This window comes from Mirounga angustirostris, unplaced genomic scaffold (assembly GCF_029215605.1).
Source record: "Mirounga angustirostris isolate CCGP_5_RB_7025 unplaced genomic scaffold, mMirAng1.0.hap1 SCAF_9, whole genome shotgun sequence".
NCBI lineage: Eukaryota > Metazoa > Chordata > Mammalia > Carnivora > Phocidae > Mirounga > Mirounga angustirostris.
In genome coordinates, this window is record NW_026991717.1 from 130,287,359 (window position 1) to 130,309,953 (window position 22,595).

At 40.8% G+C, this 22,595-nt stretch overlaps 1 protein-coding gene and 1 pseudogene across 5 annotated transcripts in view; both read right to left on the minus strand.

The window, feature by feature from the left end:
* Nucleotides 1-22,595, minus strand: part of FOXN3 (forkhead box N3) — a 394,185-nt gene that overhangs the window by 303,925 nt on the left and 67,665 nt on the right. The gene's annotated exons all lie outside the window — the stretch shown is intronic.
* On the minus strand, nucleotides 10,735-10,807 carry LOC123862793 (small nucleolar RNA U3; annotated as a pseudogene).

Sequence of the window (22,595 nt, forward strand, 5' to 3'; positions counted from 1 at the left end):
TGATGGCTACGGGGTTTTCAAAATGCCACTGGGCGGGAACAAACACACAGCATCCAAACTGGCCAAATGAAGCAACCACTTGTTACAGATTAATAGTTTATTTCATCCACACGGTGTCCGTCTTGAGGGAAGCAGGGCACACAGCCCTATTGTTTGTGGAGTACCTACACACGGAAGGGCATTTTATTTGTGTGCAGATACTGTGCGTACAGAGATGGCTATCTGTGCAGATAAATGCCTCAGGGACTCTGAGCTTTAGGAAAGTAGAATCTGGGTGCAGTTTCTTCTCTCTCTGCTCTCTCTGTTGCTTTAATCTTTTATATCCTTACACAGGCCACATAGAAAGGCATGCTTCCAGTCTTCTAAGGTGTAGAAGTAAATAAGCAAATGAAATCTCAAGGATGGACACACGCTTAGTATTCTACATGCAATAACTTGTCTCTGCTGTGACATACATTCTGACTTCCGTGATTGAAATACCACTGAGGGCTCAGGAACATAGAAGAATATTTAGTGGCCTCCTTGTACATGCAAAGCTTGGCACTAGGCACCAAGTATCAGGTTTCCAGTAGCTCTGCAAAGCAGACATTCTGCAGAAAAGACACTCTGGCCAGCATCCCTCGTTCCTAGTCTCAGCCCCAAACTGCTCGTCTGGCCACAGACCCTGGCCGGCTCTCCTCCACACTCTCCCAGCACTGATTTTATCACTTGACCTCCTGTTTGTGCTGGTTCTCTAGGATGGCCACCACCAAGGCTTTGCTGAAACATGACTATAGTTCCCACTCTTCCCACTCACGTGAGGACTAGGTCCTCTACCTTGCATACACGCCAACCAAATGGGTTAGTGTTCCCCACTCCGTGGGCAGGGCACCACTCACTCTAACAAGGTGAAAGATTAAAGAGATGCGTGTCAGTTTCATGCCTTTGAGAAGTTTATGATCTCAGTAGGAGTGCAAACACAAGCACCTAAGATGGCATGTATCAAAAGAGTGATACAGAGGAGCTTAGAGGAGAAAAAAAAACAAAAAACAAAGACTAGTCAGGGAAAGCACCACAAGGATATGACCCTATACAAGTAGATTTCAGACAGACTCATCGGGGTATTTCAGAAAGAAGAAAATCATTCATTCATCCATTCGTTCATTCATTCAACGAACAGGATTTCACATTTACCATGTGTAATAAGGGTAGGCTGTTTTAACTAATATCCAGGTAATACACCAATGAGCTTACAGGAGATGGTATGCACCCCAACATCTATAATGCAGAGACAACTATGACAACAGCCAGAAGAACAATTATAGGAGCCTCTACTTTCTATGGAAACTGTCTCCTCCTTTCTATCCTCCCAAATACCATGATCAACAAAGATAAGTCTGGGTGTTACACAAATGAGCCAAAGATGGCCCCTGGGTTGTCTATTTCTTCACTACACTCTGAGACCTGTTAGCTCAAAAGGCTGCTGGTGCCAAACTCAAATTTTTGCACACCCACTTAATTTTTTTTAAAGACTTTATTTATTCACTTGACAGAGAGAGAGAGAGAGATAGCAAGAGCACAAACACAAGCAAGGGGAGTGGGAGAGGGAGAAGCAGGCTTCCCACCAAGCAGGAAGCCCGATGCGGGACTCGATCCCAGCACCCTGGGATCATGACCTGAGCTGATGGCAGACGCTTAACTGACTGAGCCACCCAGGTGTCCCCAATTAATTTTTTAATAGCCCAGACAAGCAGATTTTTAGCTATTTAAAGCCTGCCTGTTTTGCATTCCTTACAAAACCACACCCAGCATCTGCTAGCCATGGATAAGATAGAACCCTGTGGTTATAAGCCCCGAGGCCACTACTGCCCTTTGGAGCTTCCTGACCTAGACCCTCCCCAACACGCTGGTGAACAACATCACCAGGACACACGTGAGACCCTCTCCAGTTACCCTCTCCCTGAAGTGACCCTCCCCTCCTCAACCCTCCTGCTGAAGTCTCTGGACAGACTCCTGCTCTCAGGGGCATCCCCCCTGCAGCCCCAGGCAAACCTGCCTAAGTATTGCCCAACAATGCTTGTATATACTACTGCCACCTCGTGGGCATATCTTTTTCCTTGATCAGCCCCCAGATCCCTCGAATGCTCTACACCAGGCTGCCATGTTTATAACCACATCACCTTGCTCCCTGGCCTAGACTGATTGGAGGAGGGGCACCAACCTGACCCAAGCCCAACAAATCAGATTATCTTCTCAGGAAAATGGAAAATGACAAGTCAGACACCCAGGTCTCCTTATGTGTTCCCCCATCCCAAGAAAAACTAAGTTTGTTCAAAGAGGTCTCTGTTACTTGTAATAAAGCCTTGTTAAATAATTCAAAAATATAAATGGAAAGGCCCAGCATAGGGAGAGATGACTTTTAGTCATTGGCAATCGGGGAAGAACTTACGTAAGAAAAGAAACAAGAACTGGAATGAGTTCATCACAAGCAGTCATCCACAGAGATGTGAACGAGCATGGCCGGCCTGCTCAAAGGGAAGGTGGGCCGAGCTAGAGGAAATGGTGAAGCTGGAGGGGGTAACTGAAGCCAGACAGGTAGACTGAGCCCAAATGGGGATCCCTGTGGATGCTCAAGTGAAAGCCACAGGATGCCAATATACCTGAAGGAAAACCACGTTCTTCTTTTCCCTGAAGTTCTGAGGTGTTTGTGTTAATGCTGAGAGTGCAGACCTAATTGTGCAGCTGAGGTGACGTGCTGCCAGTCATTCTGCCTCCCTGACCTTCAGGAAAGCTAGAAAACTATGGAGAAAGGGGTGTGAAAAAGAATGCAAGGGCAACCGGCTGCCAGAAATACTGACATATCTCCATCTATGAGGGAAGAGACCGCCATCATGGGCAGCGAAGATCTGCTACAGTGGTCTGAGTGAGGCAGAAACTGTGAAGGGGGTATTTGGGACGTTCTGGCTGAAGGTGCTGAAGATGGTCTGGAGGGGGAGAGCCTGGAGCCAGAAAGTCAGGTGTAAAGGGATAAAGCCTGCCCTGAAATGATGAGACCAATGGGAATGGAGACACTAGAGCACACGATCCCTCAAGGAAGAGCAGGAGTCAAGACTGGATCTGCCCAGGGTAGGAGAAAGGCAGCAATGTCTTCACTGTAGGGGTGAAGCCAAGGGAGATTTAAGAACCTAGAGCCAGGGACAGAGGTGGGTTTTGCTTTTTGTAATAATGAAGCGGTTTCTAACAGCCAGTCCTCGAAAATAACAACTACTGACCTTAGATTTAAAAACCAAACAAATGAGCAAAGAAACAAACAAAAATACTAACTGAATGCAGTGAGAAGCAAAAACTATAGGGGAGTCTACGCTTGAAAGAAGAGAAAGGTGGGTGGATTTTCTGGTTTTTTTAAGAAAAAAACTAATCAGTGCCACATGGGGCTCTTAAAACATAGCTAGAAACCCAAGGTGTTACATGTTTGAAGAACCAGAAGGCAGAGTCCAGGGCAAACACAGCAGCTATAAAGTGAGGTGTAAAATCCCAGGAAGGAGAGAGTCTGAGAGAAGGAAGCCCCAAGTTTTGTGTAAAAACTCTGTCTCAATCTGTAACTATCCGTGTGTGGGGAAGACTGCAAGAAGATAAGCTAAGGCTAAACAAAAGAGATTTAGGGGCTGCCCACCACAAAAAGGACAAGGGCTGGAATTACAGTGAACTCAAGATAACTGCCTAATGACACAAAACAAGACAAATTAATATTTTTCAAGAATAACAGAATCCAGGGGTGCCTGGGTGGCTCAGTTGGTTAAGCATTCAACTCTTGGTTTTGGCCCATGATCTCAGGGTTATGAGACAGCCCTGCGCCAGGCTCCACACTCAGCGTGGAGTCTGCTTGAGATTTTCTTTCTCTCTCTCTCTCTCTGCCCCTCCCTGCCGCTCACACAGGTGCACACGTGCTCTCTCTCTCTCAAATAAATAAATAAATCTTTAGAAAAGAATAACAGAGTCCAGAGTCTCTACAATATATCATTCACATCTGGGTTATAATCTAAAATGTCTAGACGTAAAATAAATAAATAAATAAATAAAAAATAAAATGTCTAGACGTGTGAAGAAGAAAATACAGCCTGTATTCAAGAGCAAAGTCAAAAGCAATAAAAAAGACTGACCCCAAGATGATACACATTAGAATTAACCAACAAGGATGTGAAAAGCCTATTAAAACTATGCACATGATATCTTAGCACAAAAATCAATACGCATGACAAACAAAATACACTCATAATGACAAGAACCAAATGAAAAATTAAAATCTGAAATGTAAAAATCTCCTGAATAGGCTTAAGAGCAGAATAGAAAGAACAGAAGACAATCTATAAACTCAAAGACAAAACAGATTTATTCAGTCTATAAAACAGAAAGAAATAAAGACTGGAAAAAATGAGAACCTTGGAGACCTATGAGCTGACTGTCTATCCATGTTTAGCAATTAAAGTCTAAGAAGGAGAAGAGAGAAGAGGAGAGATACAGAATGAGGCACAAAGATTATTTGAAGATACAATTTCCCAAATTTGGTTAAAGACATAAATTTTTAGGTCAGTGGGGGATGGGTGAAATAGGTGAAGGGGATTAAAGAGCATGCTTACCACAATGAGCACTGAATAATGTACAGAATTGTTGAATCACTATATTGTACACCTGAAACTAATCTAACACTGTATGTTAACAATACTGGAATTAAAATAAAAAACTTAGTTAAAAAAAAAAGACATACATTTTCATGTTTAAGAAGAGCCATAGGGATGCCTGGGTGGCTCAGTCATTAAGCGTCTGCCTTCGGCTCAGGTCATGAGCCCAGGGTCCTGGGATTGAGCTCCATATCGGGCTCCCTGCTCGGCAGGAAGCCTGCTTTTCCCTCTCCCGCTCCCCTTGCTTGTGTTCCTGCTCTTGCTATCTCTCTCTCTGTCAAATAAATAAATAAAATATTTTTTAAAAAAAGAAAAAAGAAGAGCTGTAAACACCATGCAAGGGACATACAAAGAAAGCCATGGGGGAAGAAGGGGATTTAAAAAAAAAAAAAAGAAAACATGGCAGATGCACCCAGAAGGGGTGGAAAACCCACTAGGGACAGAAGACCAAAGATAAAGATGACAGTAGGTTTCTCATCAGAAACAATACAAATTGCAAGACAGTGGAGCCACATCTTCAAAGTGCTAAAGGAAAAAAAAAACTGTCAAATTAGAATTTTATATCCAGTGAAAATAGCTTTTTTTTTCAAAGATTTTTTATTTATTTATTTGACAGAGAGAGACACAGCGAGAGAGGGAACACAAGCAGGAGGAGTGGGAAAGGGAGAAGCAGGCTTCCTGCCGAGCAGGGAGCCCGATGTGGGGCTTGCTCCCAGGACCCTGGGATCATGACCTGAGCCGAAGGCAGACGCTTAACGACTGAGCCACCCAGGCGCCCCATGAAAATAGCTTTTAAAAACAAAGTGAAATAAATACTTTTTCAGACATACAAAAACCAAAAGAATTCACAGCCAGCAGACCAGCGCTATAAGAAATGTTAAAGGAAGCCATTCAGGCAGACGGAAAGTGATACAAGATGGAACTCTGGATATACACAAAAGAATAAAAAGCACCAGAAATGATTAACTATGTAGATTAATATAAAAGATCTTTTTCTTATTATTTAAATCTCTTTAAAGGCAACTGATTGTCTAAAACAAAAATACTAACAATGAATGGTGGGGTTTATAACAAATACAGAAGTAATAAAGCATATGACAACAATAGCACAAAGGCCAGGAGTAAAGAAATAGCTGTGTACTCTTTTAAAGATTCTTACACTATACAATAACTAGTAAAATATAACTTGAAGGTTGACCATGACAACGATGTATACTACAAATGCTAAAGTAACTACTAAAATAAATGCAGAGAGATATAGCTATCAAGTAGATAAAAACAATAAAACAGGGGCGCCTGGGTGGCTCAGTCGTTAAGCGTCTGCCTTCGGCTCAGGTCATGATCCCAGGGTCCTGGGATCGAGCCCCGCATTGGGCTCCCCGCTCAGTGGGAAGCCTGCTTCTCCCTCTCCCTCTCCCCCTGCTTGTGTTCCTGCTCTCGCTACATCTCTTTCTGTCAAATAAATAAATAAAATCTTTAAAAAAAAACACAAAAAACAAGAAAACGATAAAACAGAATCAAAAAAGAATGATCACTCCAAAGGGAGGCAGAAAAGAAGAAAAGAGTAATGAAGAACAGATTGGACAAACATAAAACAAATCATTAATTGATTGGTTTAAACTCAACCAAATCAATAATTATATTTAAATAGTATAAATATCCCAATTAAAGGACAGAGATTGTCAAATGAGAAAAAACATAAGATCAAACCACATGCTGCTTATAAGGAAGCCACTTTATGAAGTCACAAATATAAAGAAAAATACTATACCAGCATTAATCTAAAGACAGCTAAAATAGCTGTATTAATAGCAAACAAAGTAGATTTTATTTTATTTTTTTTAAAGATTTTATTTATTTATTTGACAGAGAGAGAGACAGTGAGAGAGGGAACACAAGCAGGGGAAGTAGGAGAGGGAGAAGCAGGCCTCCCACTGAGCAGAGAGCCCAATGCGGGGCTCAGTCCCAGGACCCTGGGCTCATGATCTGAGCTGAAAGCAGACGCCCAATGACTGAGCCACCCAGGTGCCCCCAAAGTAGATTTTAAATTACAGAATATTACCAAGGTAAAGGGAATAATTTCATATAGAGGGGTCAATTAATCAGAGGACATAGCAACCCTAAATATTTAGACACCTAGTAACAGAACTTAAAAATACATGAAGAAAAGTGATAGAACTGTAAAGAAAAATAGACAAATCCACAGTTAGAGATCTCAGCAACCTTCTCTCAATAACTGATAGAATAAGTAGACAGAAAATCAGCAAAGATAGGAGACTTGAACAACACTGTCAACAAAATTGATGTAATGTCAAGAACACTACACCCAACAACAGAACACTACCCATTCAAGCGCACGGGAAACATTTACCAAGATAGATCACATTTAGGGCCATAAAACATATCAATAAATGTAAAAGGATTCAAGTTATACAAATGTGTTCTCTAACCATAATGCAATTAAATTAGAAATGAATAACAGAATGATATTTGAGGAATTCCCAAATAATTGAAAAATAAATAACACACCTCTAAATAACCCGTGAGTCAAAGAAGAAATCAAATGGAAAATGAGAAAGTATTTTGAACTGAATGAAAATGAAAACAACGTATTACAATTTGTAGGGCACTGCTAAAGCAGAATAAGAGGAAAATTTATAACACTAAGTGCTTATATTAAACAAGAAGAAAGGTTCCAAATCAATAACTTCAGTGTTTTCCACCTTAAGAAACTAGAAAAAGAACAGAACATGAAACCCAAAGCAAATAGAAGGAAATAATAGAGAAAAAATATCAATTAAATAGAAAAAAAAAATAGGGAAATTTCAATGAAACCAAAAGCTAGTTCCTTCAGAAGGTCAATAGAACTGTTAAATCTCTAATCAGTATTATCAGGAAAAAAGGAGGAAAAAAAATATTACCAATATCAGGAATAAGGAAGCTGACATTACTACAGCCTGTAGATATTAGAAGTAAAATAAGTGGACAGTAGGAACAATTTTATGCCAATAAATTTAATAATTTATTTGCAAATTCCCTGAAAGACACAAATTAACAAAGACCAATGAAAAAAGAATTATATAATCTGAATAAGCTTATATCTATTAGTAAACTTGAACTTGTAGCTAAAAATTTACCTTCAAAGACTCCAAGTCCAGATAGTTTCAGTGGTGAATTTTAGCAAACATTTAAAATAAAAATAATACTACACACAAAACTTCTGGGAAATTGAAGAAGGGAGAATGTTCTCCACTTTATTCTATGAAACCAGGATCACTCCAGTACCAAGACTAGACAAAGATATACAAGGAAAGAAAACTAAAGGCCACTATCTTTCAGGAATATACATGCAAAAATTCTTAACAACAATAACAAAAAAAGTTGAATCAATCAAATCTAATAATAAATGTAAAAGATAAGACAGACCAAATGGAGTTTATTCTAGGAGTGCAGGGTTGATTTAACATTAGAAAAATCAATATAATTCACCATAGTAACAACTAAAAATGAAAAGTCATATGATCATCTCAGTAAACACAGAAAAAGCATTTGACAAAATCCAGTATCTCTTCTTGGTAAAATCTATCAGCAAACTAGGAATAGAAAGGAACTTTAATAAAGAGTATCTATAAAAAAGAGGAAAAAACAAACCCTAACTCCATAGCTACTATCATACTTTAAAGACTGAATGTTTTTCCTCCTACGATCAGGAACAAGGAAAGATTTTCTCTCACCACTTCTATCTTTTTTTTTTTTTTTTAGAGGGAGGAGGAGAGGCAGAGGGAAAGAGAGAATCTTTTTTTTTTTTTAAAGATTTTATTTATTTATTTGACAGAGAAAGACACAGCGAGAGAGGGAACACAAACAGGGAGTGGGAGAGGGAGAAGCAGACTCCCCGCCAAGCAGGGAGCCTGATGCGGGACTCGATCCCGGGACTCCAGGATCATGACCTGAGCCGAAGGCAGTCGCTTAACCAACTGAGCCACCCAGGCACCCGGAAAGAGAGAATCTTAAGCAGGCTCTACACCGGGCATGGAGCCCAACACAGGGCTCAATCTCAGTACACTGAGATCATGACCTGAGCCAAAATCAAGAGTCAGATGCTTAAACGACTGAGCCACCCAGGCACCCCATCTCACCACTTCTATTTAACATTGTATTGGAGGTCTAGCCAGAACTATCAGGCAAGAAGAAGTAAAAGGTAATCAGATTGGAAAGGAAGAAGTAAAACTGTATCTGCATAATATGATCATCTTTGTAGAAAACACCAAACAATCTACAAAAAGACCTCTAGAGTAAGTGAATAAGTGAAGATAGCATGATACAACATGAATAAATGAAAAGCAGTTGTATTTCTTTATGTTGGCCAACTATCAGAAATTAAAATTTAAAAACCAGAATTTACAATAACATAAAAACACTGAAATACTGAGGGATAAATCTGACAAAAGATGTGCAAGACCTGTATTCTAAGAACTACAGAACATGGGGCGCCTGGGTGGCTCAGTTGGTTGAGCGACTGCCTTTGGCTCAGGTCATGATCCTGGAGTCCCTGGATCGAGTCCCGTATCGGGCTTCCTGCTCGGCAGGGAGTCTGCTTCGTCCTCTGACCCTATCCCCTCTCAGGTGTTCTCTCTCTCTCATTCTCTCTCTCTCAAATAAATAAATAAAATCTTTAAAAAAAAAAAAAAAAAGAACTACAGAACATTGCTGAGAGAAATTAAAGACCTAAATAAATGGACACATAGACCATGTTCATGGACTGGAAGACTCAATACCATTAAGATGTTAATTCTCTTTATTTTTTTTTAATTTTTAATTTTTATTTTTTTTAAAGATTTTATTTATTTATTTGAAAGAGAGGATGAGAGGAGAGAGAGAGCACATGAGAGGGGGGAGGGTCAGAGGGAGAAGCAGACTCCCTGCCGAGCAGGGAGCCCGACGCGGGACTCGATCCAGGGACTCCAGGATCATGACCTGAGCCGAAGGCAGTCACTTAACCAACTGAGCCACCCAGGCGCCCTGTTAATTCTCTTTAAATTGATCGAAAGATTCAACATCAGGATTTTTTGTAGCAGTTGCCAAGCTGATTGCCAACTCATGTGTAAGTACAAAGGACCCAGAATGGCCAAAACAATAGGCAGAACAAGTCTGGAGGAATTTCACTACATGACCTAAGACTTATTATAAAGCTACAATCATCAATACAGTGTGGTATTAGCATCAAGACAAAGAGAGGAACCTGGATGGCTCAGTGAGAAGAGCATTCGACTCTTGATTTCAGGGTCATGAGTTCAAGCCCCATATTGGGTGTAATAAGTATTTTTTAAAAAGATAGACAAATAGATCAATACAACAAAATAGACAGTCCGGAAACAGACTCACACATATTTGGTCAATTAATTTTAAGCAAAGGTATAAAAGTAATGTAGTAGAGAGAGAAGTTGGTTTCAACAAATGGTTCTGGAACAATGTGAAATCCATGTATTTAAAAAATGACCTTGGATACATACCTTGCACCATATACAAAAATTAATTCAAAATGGACCACAGATCTAAATGTAAAACTACAGCTTTTAGAGAAAAACAAAAGAGAAAATCATGTTAGGCCAATACCTCTTAGATATAACACCAAAAGTGCAATCCATAAAAGGAATAATGGATGAACTATATTTCAAAATTAAAAATATCTGTTCTTCCAAAGACATGGTCAAAAAATGAAAATACAAGTCAGAGATTGTGATAAAATATTTGCATATCACATACCTGACAAAGAATTTATATCTTAAATATATGTTTTAAAAATTCTCAAAACTCAATACTGAGTAGATAACCAACCCAACAATATAATGGGCAAAGACTTCAACACACATTTCACTAAAGAAGATGTATTAATGGCGAAGAAGAACACGGGAAGATGTTCAACAACATGAGTCAGTAGGGAAATACAAACAAAATCTCTAATGACATACTGCCACTACACACCTAGTAGAATGGCTAAAATTTATAAAGATTTAGCAAAGATGTGAAGCCACAGGAGCTCGAATGTTGCTGGTGAGAATGTAAAATGGTACAAATAATTTTGGAAACATTTTGGCAACTTCTTAAAAATTATGAACTATAGAAATGATCCCTGAAAGTATAGTCTTGCAACTTCTTTTTTTTTTTTTAAGATTTTATTTATTTATTTATTTGAGAGAGAGAGGGAGAGAGAGAGAGCACATGAGAGGGAGGAGGGTCAGAGGGAGAAGCAGACTCCCCGCCGAGCAGGGAGCCCGATGCGGGACTCGATCCTGGGACTCCAGGATCATGACCTGAGCCGAAGGCAGTCGCTCAACCGACTGAGCCACCCAGGCACCCTAGTCTTGCAATTTCTTAAAAATTAAACATTCCAATCTTAGGCCTTTACCTAAGAGAAATGAAAGCATATGACCATCCGTATATTTGTACACAAATGTTCACAGCGACTTTGCTTCAGATAGCCATAGGCTGGAAACAACTCAAATGTCCAACAGGGGGCAGCAGGGTGGCTCAGTCAGTTAAGCATCTGCCTAGGCTCAGGTCATGATCCCGGGGTCCTGGGATCAAGCCCCACATCAGGCTCTCTGCTCAGGGGGGAGTCTGCTTCTCCCTCTCCCTTTGCCCCTCCCCCGCTTGTGCGCTCTCTCTCAAATAAATAAATCTTAAAAAAAAAAAACACCAAATGTCCATCAAAAGGTGAATGGGAAAACAAAGTGAGATATGCCCATTCAAAGGAATACTACCCAGTGATAAAGAGGACTGAAGGGTTCATACATACTATACGTGTGTACACATCTTGCAGACATGGATGAATCTTAAAATCATTTTACTGAATGAAAGAAGCCAGACATGCTCCCTCCAAAAGTACATACTGTATGATTGCACTTACATAAAATTCTAGACAGTGCAAAGTAATCTGTAGTGACAGATGGCAGATTAGAGGTCGCTTGCCTACTTGATGGAGGGTGGGGAGGGATGAAAGGGGAGATAACAAAGGAGAATGAAGACGCTTTTGCAGGTGACAGGTATCTTCATTATCTTGATTGTTAGGATAGATTCACAGGTGTATATATACATGTCAAAACTTATCAAACTCCACACTCTAAATATGTGTAGTGTATTATATATCAAGTATACCTCAATAAAGGTATTTTAAAAAAAGATTACTGATATCTTAAGACGTACTTCTTAAAGTTTCCCACCAAAGACTCTGTATAGAAGAAAACGAATAAAACTCTAAGGGTCTGGGGATACAACCCCCACAGCAGCCAGCCACAAAAACCAAATTTCTTTAAGTCTCACACTGTATCTTTTTTTTTTTTTTTTTTTTTTGAGAGGGAGGGAGGGATGCGCAAAGGTAGAGGGAGAGAATCTTAAGCAGGATCCACACCTAGCGCAGAGCCTGACGAGGGGCTCTATCTCACCACCATGACATTATGGCCTGAGCCAGAACCAAGAGTTGGACCCTTAATGTCCCAAGCCACCCAGATGCCCCTTTTACACTGTATCTTAAAAATCTGTATGCATGTTACTTCCTATTTCATAAATGCTGTTGGTTTTAATATAGACATAATGTTTAATATTAATTACTAGTTAGATTGTATAACAATTCCCGCCACAAAGCTTCCTGTTGAATAGATACCTCAGGAAGATGTAGTCCACTTTCTCTGTGGCATTGCTTCCAACTAAAGAATACGAAAAGTTTTTGCAAAGTCTAGACGCTTTTGTTGTCTTTCTGTACTGCTTCTCTCTCCCTCTACTCCTTTTTCACTTATAATTACCAGAAAACTAAGGCAAAAAAATATATTTGCCAATGTCAGATACTACTTTCCTTTCCTCTTTTAAGGAAGTAAGACCTAAGAATTCCAAAGGTTTGTCACGTAATCAAACTGAAAGAAAAAATACATTAGACCCTTCATTTGTTCAGGAAGGGAGCTCTTTTGGTGCTGAATAACGGAATATTCCAGAAAATCTTTTCTTATTGTTACTTTCCACTGGATTAGATGATGTCTCAGGATTATAATCACGAACCTTGAGGTTTTACTAGATAGTCCTATGGTTGCGGAGAAAGGTGGAGAAGAGAAGCGCCCGGCTGGCTCAGTCAGTACACCATGCAACTCTTGATCTCGGGGTTGTAAGTTCGAGCCCCACGTTGGCTGTAGAAATTACTTAAAAATTTAAAAATTAAAAAAAAAAAAAGATGGAGGAGAACCTGCAGTGGACTGACTTCTAACAAACCTCCCAGATCTCTAGGCCCATCTGTCTGCTACGCTCTCTTGAGCATTTCCAAAATTTGTTGGCAGAACACACAATGAATGAATCTGATTATCTGCGCTTGCTTTGTTGTGATAAGCAATTTGTAAATATTAAGATGCTTTTTTAGGTAAGTGGTTTTAAATAAATACACGTCATTTTTCTCTAGAATTAAAGGAATAATTAGAAATAACTTTCTGGAATGGTACACAATGCAACCCCTCTCAGCAAGTTCAGCCATGCAGGGCTTCTCAAACTTTAATGTGCCCACAAATCACATAGGACCTTGGTAAGAACACAGACTCTGATTCAGTGAGTCAGTCCGGGCTGGAACCTAAGAGTCTGTATTTCTGCAAGATCCCAGGTACAATGATAAACACTGCTGGTTCCAGACAACACTTCCCAAGGCTTCACCTGCAGTGCTTCTCCAAGTGGGGTGCATGGACCAGCAGCGGCAGCGTCACCTGCCACACGGGAGAAATGCAAGTTCTCAGGCACCACTTCACACCTCTTGAATCCAAAACTCTGGCGATGGAGCCCAGCAGTCCTGTATTCATTTGACTTTCAGGTGACTCTGATGTTCAAGAATCACTGGCTTAGAGAATGAGAAACAACGGACTGCAGTGGGTGAAAATCAGCTGATATTTCAAAAGGTCTGTGGTTCTGAGAGAAAGCCGTGGAAAGTTCAAGAAGAAGCCTAGTCATAGAGGACTATTTTATTTAGTTTTAAGATTTTATTTATTTATTTGAGAAAGAGAGAGAGCACACACACATAAGCAGGGGGAGCTGTAGGCTGAAGGAGAGAGAGAGAGAAGCAGGCTCCCAGCTGAGCAGGGAGCCTAACATGGGGCTCGATCCCCAGACGCTGAGATCATGACCTGAGCTGAAGGCAGACGTTTAACCGACTGAGCCACCCAGGTGCCCCTATAGAGGACTATTTTATTTTTATTTTTATTTTATTTTATTTAAGATCTTATTTCTTTATTTGATAGAGAGAGACACAGCGAGAGAGGGAACACAAGCGGGGGGAGTGGGAGAGGGAGAAGCAGGCTTCCGGCGGAGCAGGGAGCCTGACGTGGGGCTCGATCCCAGGACCCTGGGATCATGACCTGAGCCAAAGGCAGACGCTTAACCAACTAAGCCATCCAGGTGCCCCTATAGAGGACTATTGTAAACCAGAATGTGTTTAAAGTCTTCCCAGAGACGTCATCAGTTCTAATTTTTTTTTTAAAGAAAGAAAACACCACGTGAAATATGCAAACATAAAAGCTTTCTGTTGACAAGGTACAATATGTACACACCACCAGCATAATCACTGGTTCCACTGTCACATGTTTATAACAAACATGTCACAACCATATTTTTTTTAAAACCCTCTTCCCTTTCCAAACTCCATCTTCAAATTAGAACACATGAAATTACATCTATTCTTAAACTTTACAAACCTAAATAATGTGTAAGAACATTATGAAGCAATCAGGGAAACACAACATAGCCACTGATTTATAGCAGCAAAACAAAGGTCTATCAGTTGGGCAAAAAATATATAATTAGAGGATCTTTTTTTTTTTTTTAAGATTTTTTTATTTATTTGACAGCAAGACACAGCAAGAGAGAGAGCACGAGTTGGGTGAGGGTCAGAGGGAGAAGCAGGCTCCCCGCTGAGCAGGGAGCCCGATGTGGGCCTCGATCCCAGGACCCTGGGATCATGACCTGAACCGAAGGCAGACACTTAACCACTGAGCCACCCAGGCGCCCCGAGGATCTTATTTATAACAATGTTGGCAGGCTGATTTTTACCCCACCGTTTCCACTGATAACCCAGTGAGGATGAGGTCAACTGGCTTATTATTTTGAATAATTCTAGCACTTATCTACAGAATTTTTTTTTAAAAAAAATCACTGTTGTAGGCACCAGATAAGAGACCTTGCTATACATGTAGGTAACAAAGACTCAAGAGATATGTTAGATTGAATCACAGAGAAGGATGAGGCCGACACACCAGAATTCAATAAAAAGGGGAAAAAATTAATGGAAAAAAACTAAATTTTTATACTCAGGCTCTCCTGAAGGTCATATAAAAAATGGAAAGTATATAAAAATTAGTATCTATAAAAAGGGCAGTCCAGAACATAAACAGGCATTGATCACACCAAGGTGCTTGGGGCCACATTAACTCAAAGACACAAAATGGTCCTCATGTTTGTGCTTCACTCACCTGCTGTTTAGACAGCAGCTACACAACACCTGTCTTCACGGTCCACGATGCACTCTTTTCTAGCTGCCCTAAGAAAAGCATTCACCCAAGCACAGAGCTGTTCTGAACCGTCATGCCTCTCAAAAGCACGACCCAGGGTCAGTGTCATCAGCATCCCCTGGAAATGCTATTTGTGGGAAACGTGGACCCTCCTCTCAGGCCCCTCCCTCGACCTGTTGAATCAGAACCTGTATTTTCACAGCATGTCTAGATTTGTAGGCACATTCCGCTTGAGGAGCACCACTCAAGCCTGCTTTTTGCCTTGGCTCCACCTGGATACCACTCCCCACCCCTGTGACTTCCCAACTTTATCTCTAGCTGGTGTTGAAGTCAAGACTCCCATTCTCAATCACTCCTCGAGAATGTATTGGCTTGGGAGGGAAGTGCTTCTAGGGAATTAAATGTCCTTCATCAAAGTGTATCTTATTTTGGAGTAGAAGACCGAAGGGATAGTATTACTCTTACTTTAGAAAATCCACCTCATAAAAGTTAAGTGAATTACTGAAGGTCAAAGCTTATCATTAGCAAAGTACTAGCTAAAAACCACATTTCTTCTTATTTATGTTGTACCATACTGCCTGGCATTCCCTGGAAATCCCAAAAGGGAAAGACAAGCTCCCACTTGAGTTGGGATCTGTAGTTCTGACCTATAATCAAGAATGTAGCTCTATTTCTTGTCTTTTTCTTCCTTCCTTTCTTCATTTTTTAACAACGGCAAATTAGGGTCAAGACTTAATCCGCCAAGATACCTTGGTCAACAACAGCTCACCCATCTCCCCACTACAGAACATGGAACTTTGCCTGCATCTGGATGTACTCATTTTCTTTTCTCTTTTTTCCTACTGTGAAGTTCAGAGAGAACATACTTATACTTTCTCTGTGATGGAAAAAAAAAAAATCTCAGGGTTCATTTTTCAAAAGAACACTGGAATGTTACTTTTTAGCCCTTAAAGAGAGGAATCTATCAAACTAAAGACTTAGCTAAGTACTCCATGAGTCTGGCTTTGAAGGACCGAGGCTTCTAAACCTAAGTTCCCATAGTAAACGGCCCTAGCTGCAAAGAACACAAGGGGAGAAAGAAATTAGTCATCATCTAGGCCAGTGGTCCTCAAATTTTGCTGTACATGAGTCTTCGGGGGAGCTTTTAAAAATCCCCATGCCCAGGCCACAGCCCAGAGCAATTAAATCAGAATCTCTGGGTGTGGAACCCATTTTTTTTTTCCAAATTCCCCAGGTGATTCCAAAGTACATCTAAATTTGAGAACCAGTGAGCTGGGTGGTGACACCCACGAAACCTCACACGGACGCCACGTTCTGTCGGTGGCTCCGCACATCTCATATTTATTCCATTCTTCCCACATGCCAGGCGGCAGGATCTTGGGGGATACACTTTCACTCACATTCCAGAACCTGCTCTTCTCAAACAGCTGCTTCGGTTGGGGATATATATGTTTTTTGCAATGAGCTTCCATTTAATAAAGAAATTCTTTCTCATTCCCTTAATATTCCTTCCCATTAAAGCATAACATACAAACAGCAGGTGAATTATACTTAAGTGATGAGTATAAAAGACAGCTGTTTTATCTCAATGGAGCATTTTCTCTTGCTGATTCCATTATTTTACTCTGGCATGACATGCCTAATGCTTTAAGTAAGGCACAGCTTTTCTTTCCCTTTCTCCTTCCCCCTTTCCTTTTCCTCCCCCCCCCCCCGCTTCTTTTTTAGTTGAGGTGAAATTTCAGCTGCAAATCTACTCCAAAAGATCTTCAAGAAGCGGTCCAAATAAGAACACGATAGTATTGATTTTTTATGAGCAGCTGAAGGCTGATCACAACGTTCTTCCCAGACCACAGAATATGTAACCCTGGCATTTTTCAAAGGGCTATTTTTTTGGCACACTGAACACAGGTCAAGACATGGAATGGTGTTTTATTTTAATTATTCTTCTTAAACCTTCTGAATCTTCAAGCAGCAGTACCTGAAGGCATTCATTCATAGTCAGCAGATAATGCAGCCTTTTTCACCCTGCAGTGACCTACTACAGAGAAAATACAGTGAATAAACTTTTTACCAAAGGGGTGCCATTCCCTTGTCCTTGGATTGCGACTGCCTGTGTGTGAACTTGTAGGGTATTTTCCAGACTGTTTTTTCAACAAGCAGAGCTTGCTGACTTTGCCAAACCTACTTCCTTACCTTTGTCTCTTCTGTTCTTTGGCAACTGCTACGACAAGCCTACCCCGTCCAAGGTCTTTCCCTTGCTCTAAACTGCCTCATTACAGCCTCTTCAATTTTACTTTTACTTATTCATAATATGGATCTTCCAAAGAACTCCCCAGAAGGATGGAGTCAGAGTCATGATTGATTTTTTGTTAAAACTGGAAGGAAGATTTATGTCTGTGCCCACAGAAACATACATTATTTGTAATACCCCAGTTAGTACAAAAGAATTAAAGTCACATATCCTACTCCAAAAATTTGGATCTATTTAATGATAAAAGACCACATTATCAGAGACAAAGATTAAACAGTTGTAAATAATGGCACATCTGTTTGGTGCTGATCTTGAGTCTTTCCACTACATCAACTCTTTGCTAAGGTCACTGGAGGCAAAGTACAGCGACCAGATAAGACGTTTCAGGTGAGAGATGAGGGTGAAAGACTCACCAGCACCTTAACAGCGTTGGGTGGTAGCTCAGGGCATCGGGGTTCCAGAATCTGGCAGACTTGAGTTCCGATCCTGACTGCACCACGAGTACTAGCTGTGTGTCCCTGGGTCAGATATTCACCTCTAAAATGCACATAATAGCAATACTGAGCTTCACAGGGTTGCTCTGAGGAGGAAGTGCTCAGAAAGCAGTGCGTGCACGTCAGCTATTCTCACCACATTTCAAAGAGAGAAACGCGACCCAAATGAACCTATGAGGCAAGAGAAGTGGGTCCATCTTACAGAGGAGAAGAGTGAGGCTCACAGAGATGAAGTCAACTCATCCTCCACACATCTTTCTACAATGCAAAAATGACTGGGTGGTTTCCTAGTTAAAACTCTTCATTGGCTCCTATGACCAGAAACTCAGTAGGTGCATAAAGTCCAAACTCTTTATCATGCCATAATCCCTCAATAATATATATATTTTTTTCCCAAAACTCAACCCCAAATCACTCCCGCCATGAAGCCTTTCTGTAGCACCACGGACAGTGTGGTCCCTCCCTGCTCTGGGCTCCCACTCTCCTTATACACACTTCCCACAAAGCACCACGGCATCTTCCCGAACACGATGCTTTCTAGGTCTGAGTCTGTACGTGAAACAGAAAGTTCATTAAGAACAAGGCACTGTCCTACTCATCTGTGTAGTCCTAGTATCTAGCTGAGCACCAACCACCTGGTAGGTATTCCATAAAATGCTGGATGAATAAGTGAGTGAACTGTCAAAGCCATCCAACCAGTAATGGCAGAGCCAAAGCAGACCCCACATCTTCCAACTTCCCGTTGGGCCATCAGCCCCGGGTCCACACTGCCTTTGTCAATGCACAGGTGACACGTCAGAGAAGACTTGAGACTCAAACTCTGAATTCAAAATGGACTTGTCATAAAACCTCAGGCCATGTGTTCAAAAATGAACAAACAATAACAACAAAACTGTGTGCATCAATTCATATGTCCGTAAAACAGGGCTCAGACTTAAGACTGGACATTAGGATGCACAGGAGGTGGGGGAAGAACAAGAGAAAAACCAATTAGATAACACGGACAAGTACCTTCTTGAAAAGTGTCTTAATCTAAAACCGTCACAATAGTAAATATAATTAGATAACAATAATAATACCAAATACCACAGTTTATTACCATCCTTTCTTCTGAGGCTTTCAGTTGGAACTGAAAACACAATTACTAATTAAATTAGACAACAGGAGGTATCATTTTCCAAATGGAACCCTAGTGATATAAATGAGTTACTGCAGCTTCTCAAATTTCTCACTGTCACTCAAAGAGGGGGTTATTCACTTGGCTAGCGTCAACTCAGAAAAACAGATCCACACACTGCATTTGTTCTTTTATTCCAAATGCAGGTCATTTCTCTATTTTCTACATAGTTACTAAGCCACCGTCAGACCATAAAGATGCCACAGCCCAGCTTCTCCCCTCAAGGAGCTTACCACACACTGGTGGGTGCAAAGGGGCACAGATGGCAAAAATCTAGTCATGTCTCAGGCAAAAAAAAAAAAAATACAAGTCTCAGGGTAGGAGATAAAGAGCAGGAGATTCGCATTTCTTGCCTTGGAGGACTCTGGGTAAAAATAAAACAATTTTAAAGTGGAACAGGATGAAGCAGGAGGCTGTGATCTTTAGGGGGCCTGAGATCATTCTGTTTCCTTCCACTTCTTCTTTTTCAAAAACTTCAAATGCATAGTGGAATGCACCAAGTTCATTATTTGTCTTTTCACTGAAGACTTTTCCAAATTGTGCTTTTAAAGGCATTAGGAAAAAATAAAAAAGAAGAGGGTGCAGTCAAATGGAAATTTAGGAAAGTTAAATAAAAATAAAATTTTAAAATAAAAATACTTTTTTGCTGAAGGACATCTCAGACCTCTTAATATGCGAAGTTGAATTCAGAATCTCCTAGAAGGGGATGTAATGTGCAGTTTTGACCAACTTAATTTAATGCAAGACTCTTTTTAAATATCTTACAGTCTAGTACTTTGGAAAACGCACATAGAAAGTACTGGTCTAGTGAAAATGATACACAAATCATCTCTCCCTTTTTATTTTAAGGATTCTCACAGATTAAAAGAAAAAGGGGGGTGCCTAGAATGGAGAAATAAAGGGGGCATGATCGCTAGGACTGTTAGCAAGGAAAAGATTTTTAAATTACATAATTACAACTTTGGTCTTGTTCTCCACCTACACTGTGTGACTTTGGCTTAAAAACTGATTAAACTTTTGGGGCGCCTAGGTGGCTCAGTCAGTTAAGCATCCGACTCTTGGTTTCAGCCCAGGTCATGATCTCAGAGTCATGAGATGGAGCCCCATGCTGGGCTCCATAGTGAGCGGAAATCTGCTTGAGATTCTCTCCCTCTCCCTCCCCCTCTGCCCCTCCCCCTGCTCGCAAGCGCACTCTCTCTCTTTCTCCCTCTCTCTCCCTCAAATAAATAAATAAATAAATAAAATCTTAAAAAAAAAATTGATTACGCTTTCTCAGCCTGTTTCCACATCAGCCAAATGGGAATAATGGCATAACCTGCCCCTAAGAGCGAGTGGAGGTATTTACTGAGTTAAATGCTTAGCACAGAGCAAGTCTTCCATGTTCAGAAAGCATCACAGGGGACACTCGAGGGGTGACAGAGAGAGGCGCATTAGGGGTAGTCACCATGGCTGTGTCTTCTTAGGCTAAAATGAAAGAAACCCTATGGGAAAAGAAAAAGAAACACCAAAATGGGAGAAAAGTCTTAAGAAAACTCCTCTCAAGACAGATTTTTAAGGAAATGAATTTAATCTGAAATTACAAAAACAAGTGCCCCCAGCTGTTTCTACTTGTCTATGAAATCTGATCTCCAGATATCATGATGTATCTGGAGAACAAAGAAAATGCAAAGAACAGCAGGATAAACACTTTTAGTTGTGTTCTCACTTCATTTCTTCCAAGTGGTGTGTGGGGAAGTGGAGGGAAATGCAAAATCCATTCACGGTAAATTTATAGCAGATTTCAGGATTCAGGATAATTCTGAGGAAACAGAGAGAGCGGCAAAGCCAGCAACAAGTGACCACGTAGTACGAGGTAAGATCAAGACCCTAAAAACAGATGCCGCCCTTGGCCAAGTCAATTAGTTTTTACCACTGCCCTCTAAACCACCTGCTTAATACAGACCCAAACCCAAAGCAAAGCCTCACACTGGTTTCACAGTACTGCATGCTGAAAAAAAAGAAAAAAATCTTGCATATAAAGTTGCCGGGGGCACTGGGCGCCTGGGTGGCTCAGTTGGTTGAGCGACTGCCTTCAGCTCGGGTCATGATCCTGGAGTCCCGGGATCGAGTCCCGCATCGGGCTCCCTGCTCGGCAGGGAGTCTGCTTCTCCCTCTGACCCTCCCCCCTCTCATGCTCTCTCTATCTCATTCTCTCTCTCAAATAAATAAATAAAAAATAAATAAATAAATAAATAAAATAAAAAAAAAAAAGTTGCCGGGGGCACTAACGCAACCAGTTAGTAAGAAAAAGAACGAGCTTTATGACTTTAAAAATCAAATTTGTTAGGATAAAGTGTCCCAAGACTGCTGCTAACAGAAGTTTGTATGGAACAGTCCTGGATAGAAGTGTGTCCACCTGGGTCTTGAAAATATTTTTGTTGGGCAGAAATTTCCAACAGTTAGGTTGGAAATGTCTAATAAGTATTTGCAACATGAAGAAATTGAATGAATGAATGAATGAATGAATGATGCGGTGAGGTCACAGTATCTATGATTGGAAGAGCTCTAAGATGGCGACCAGTGTAGATTTTGTATGTCCACTGTGTCGTGGGAAGCTCACCACCTAGCCAGACAGATCTCTCCACTGTGATACAATGTTAATGCATGACAACAAACACTTCCAGAGGTTTCAAGTTTTATCCAACCTAGTTTCCGTTAGTGGTAAGAATGCAGGTGTTCCCAAAGAGTTAAGTACTTTAACAGATAAAGTTAAAAGTCAAATACTTTAGACTTTGTTATCTGTCACCAACATTCCTGTGTTCCCCTGCGTCTCAGCTAAGTACTTATCACCACCTGTACTTTCCTTACCTGTTTCAGTATCGACTAAGGGGTTCCCCCACCTCTAAGCATAACTGCAAGAAGCTAAAGATCTTGTCTTTCCCCAGCACCTAGCCTAATGCATGCACACACACATGGTCAATGTGCCTTAATATTTGTTGGATATATTAATGCGATGAGAACTAGGGAAGTAGCTGCTTCTCCTTATTCATTTCATTTCAAATACATCGTTTGGGTGGCATTATCGTTAGGAGTCCACTGGTCAGGATTTTGGTCCCTGCTCTTCATTCTTGACAAAGCTATGCATCCCTGAGCAAACTTTTACATCTTACTGGTTTCCTTTGTTTTGTTTTGGGTGGTTTTTTTCTTTTTGTAGTTCTATGGTTTTATTTAACCATACAACCTGCACATAAGCTGTCTATTCATTTTCTTCACCACACAACCTGGCATTGGGATCGGCGACTCTGACGGCCAACTGGGCTGCTCTTTCCACAGTGGCTTTGTGGTTCTTGGAAGAGACACTGTGAGCAATCTCTGCGTGGTGAGATTTGTTGCACATCGGCAACACCTCCAGGTCCTTCACGTTGTGCACTAGGAACTTCCAGGAGCCACTGGGCAGCATGCGCTTTGTTTCCTTGTTGCACTAATGCTGGGCATCAAGATCTG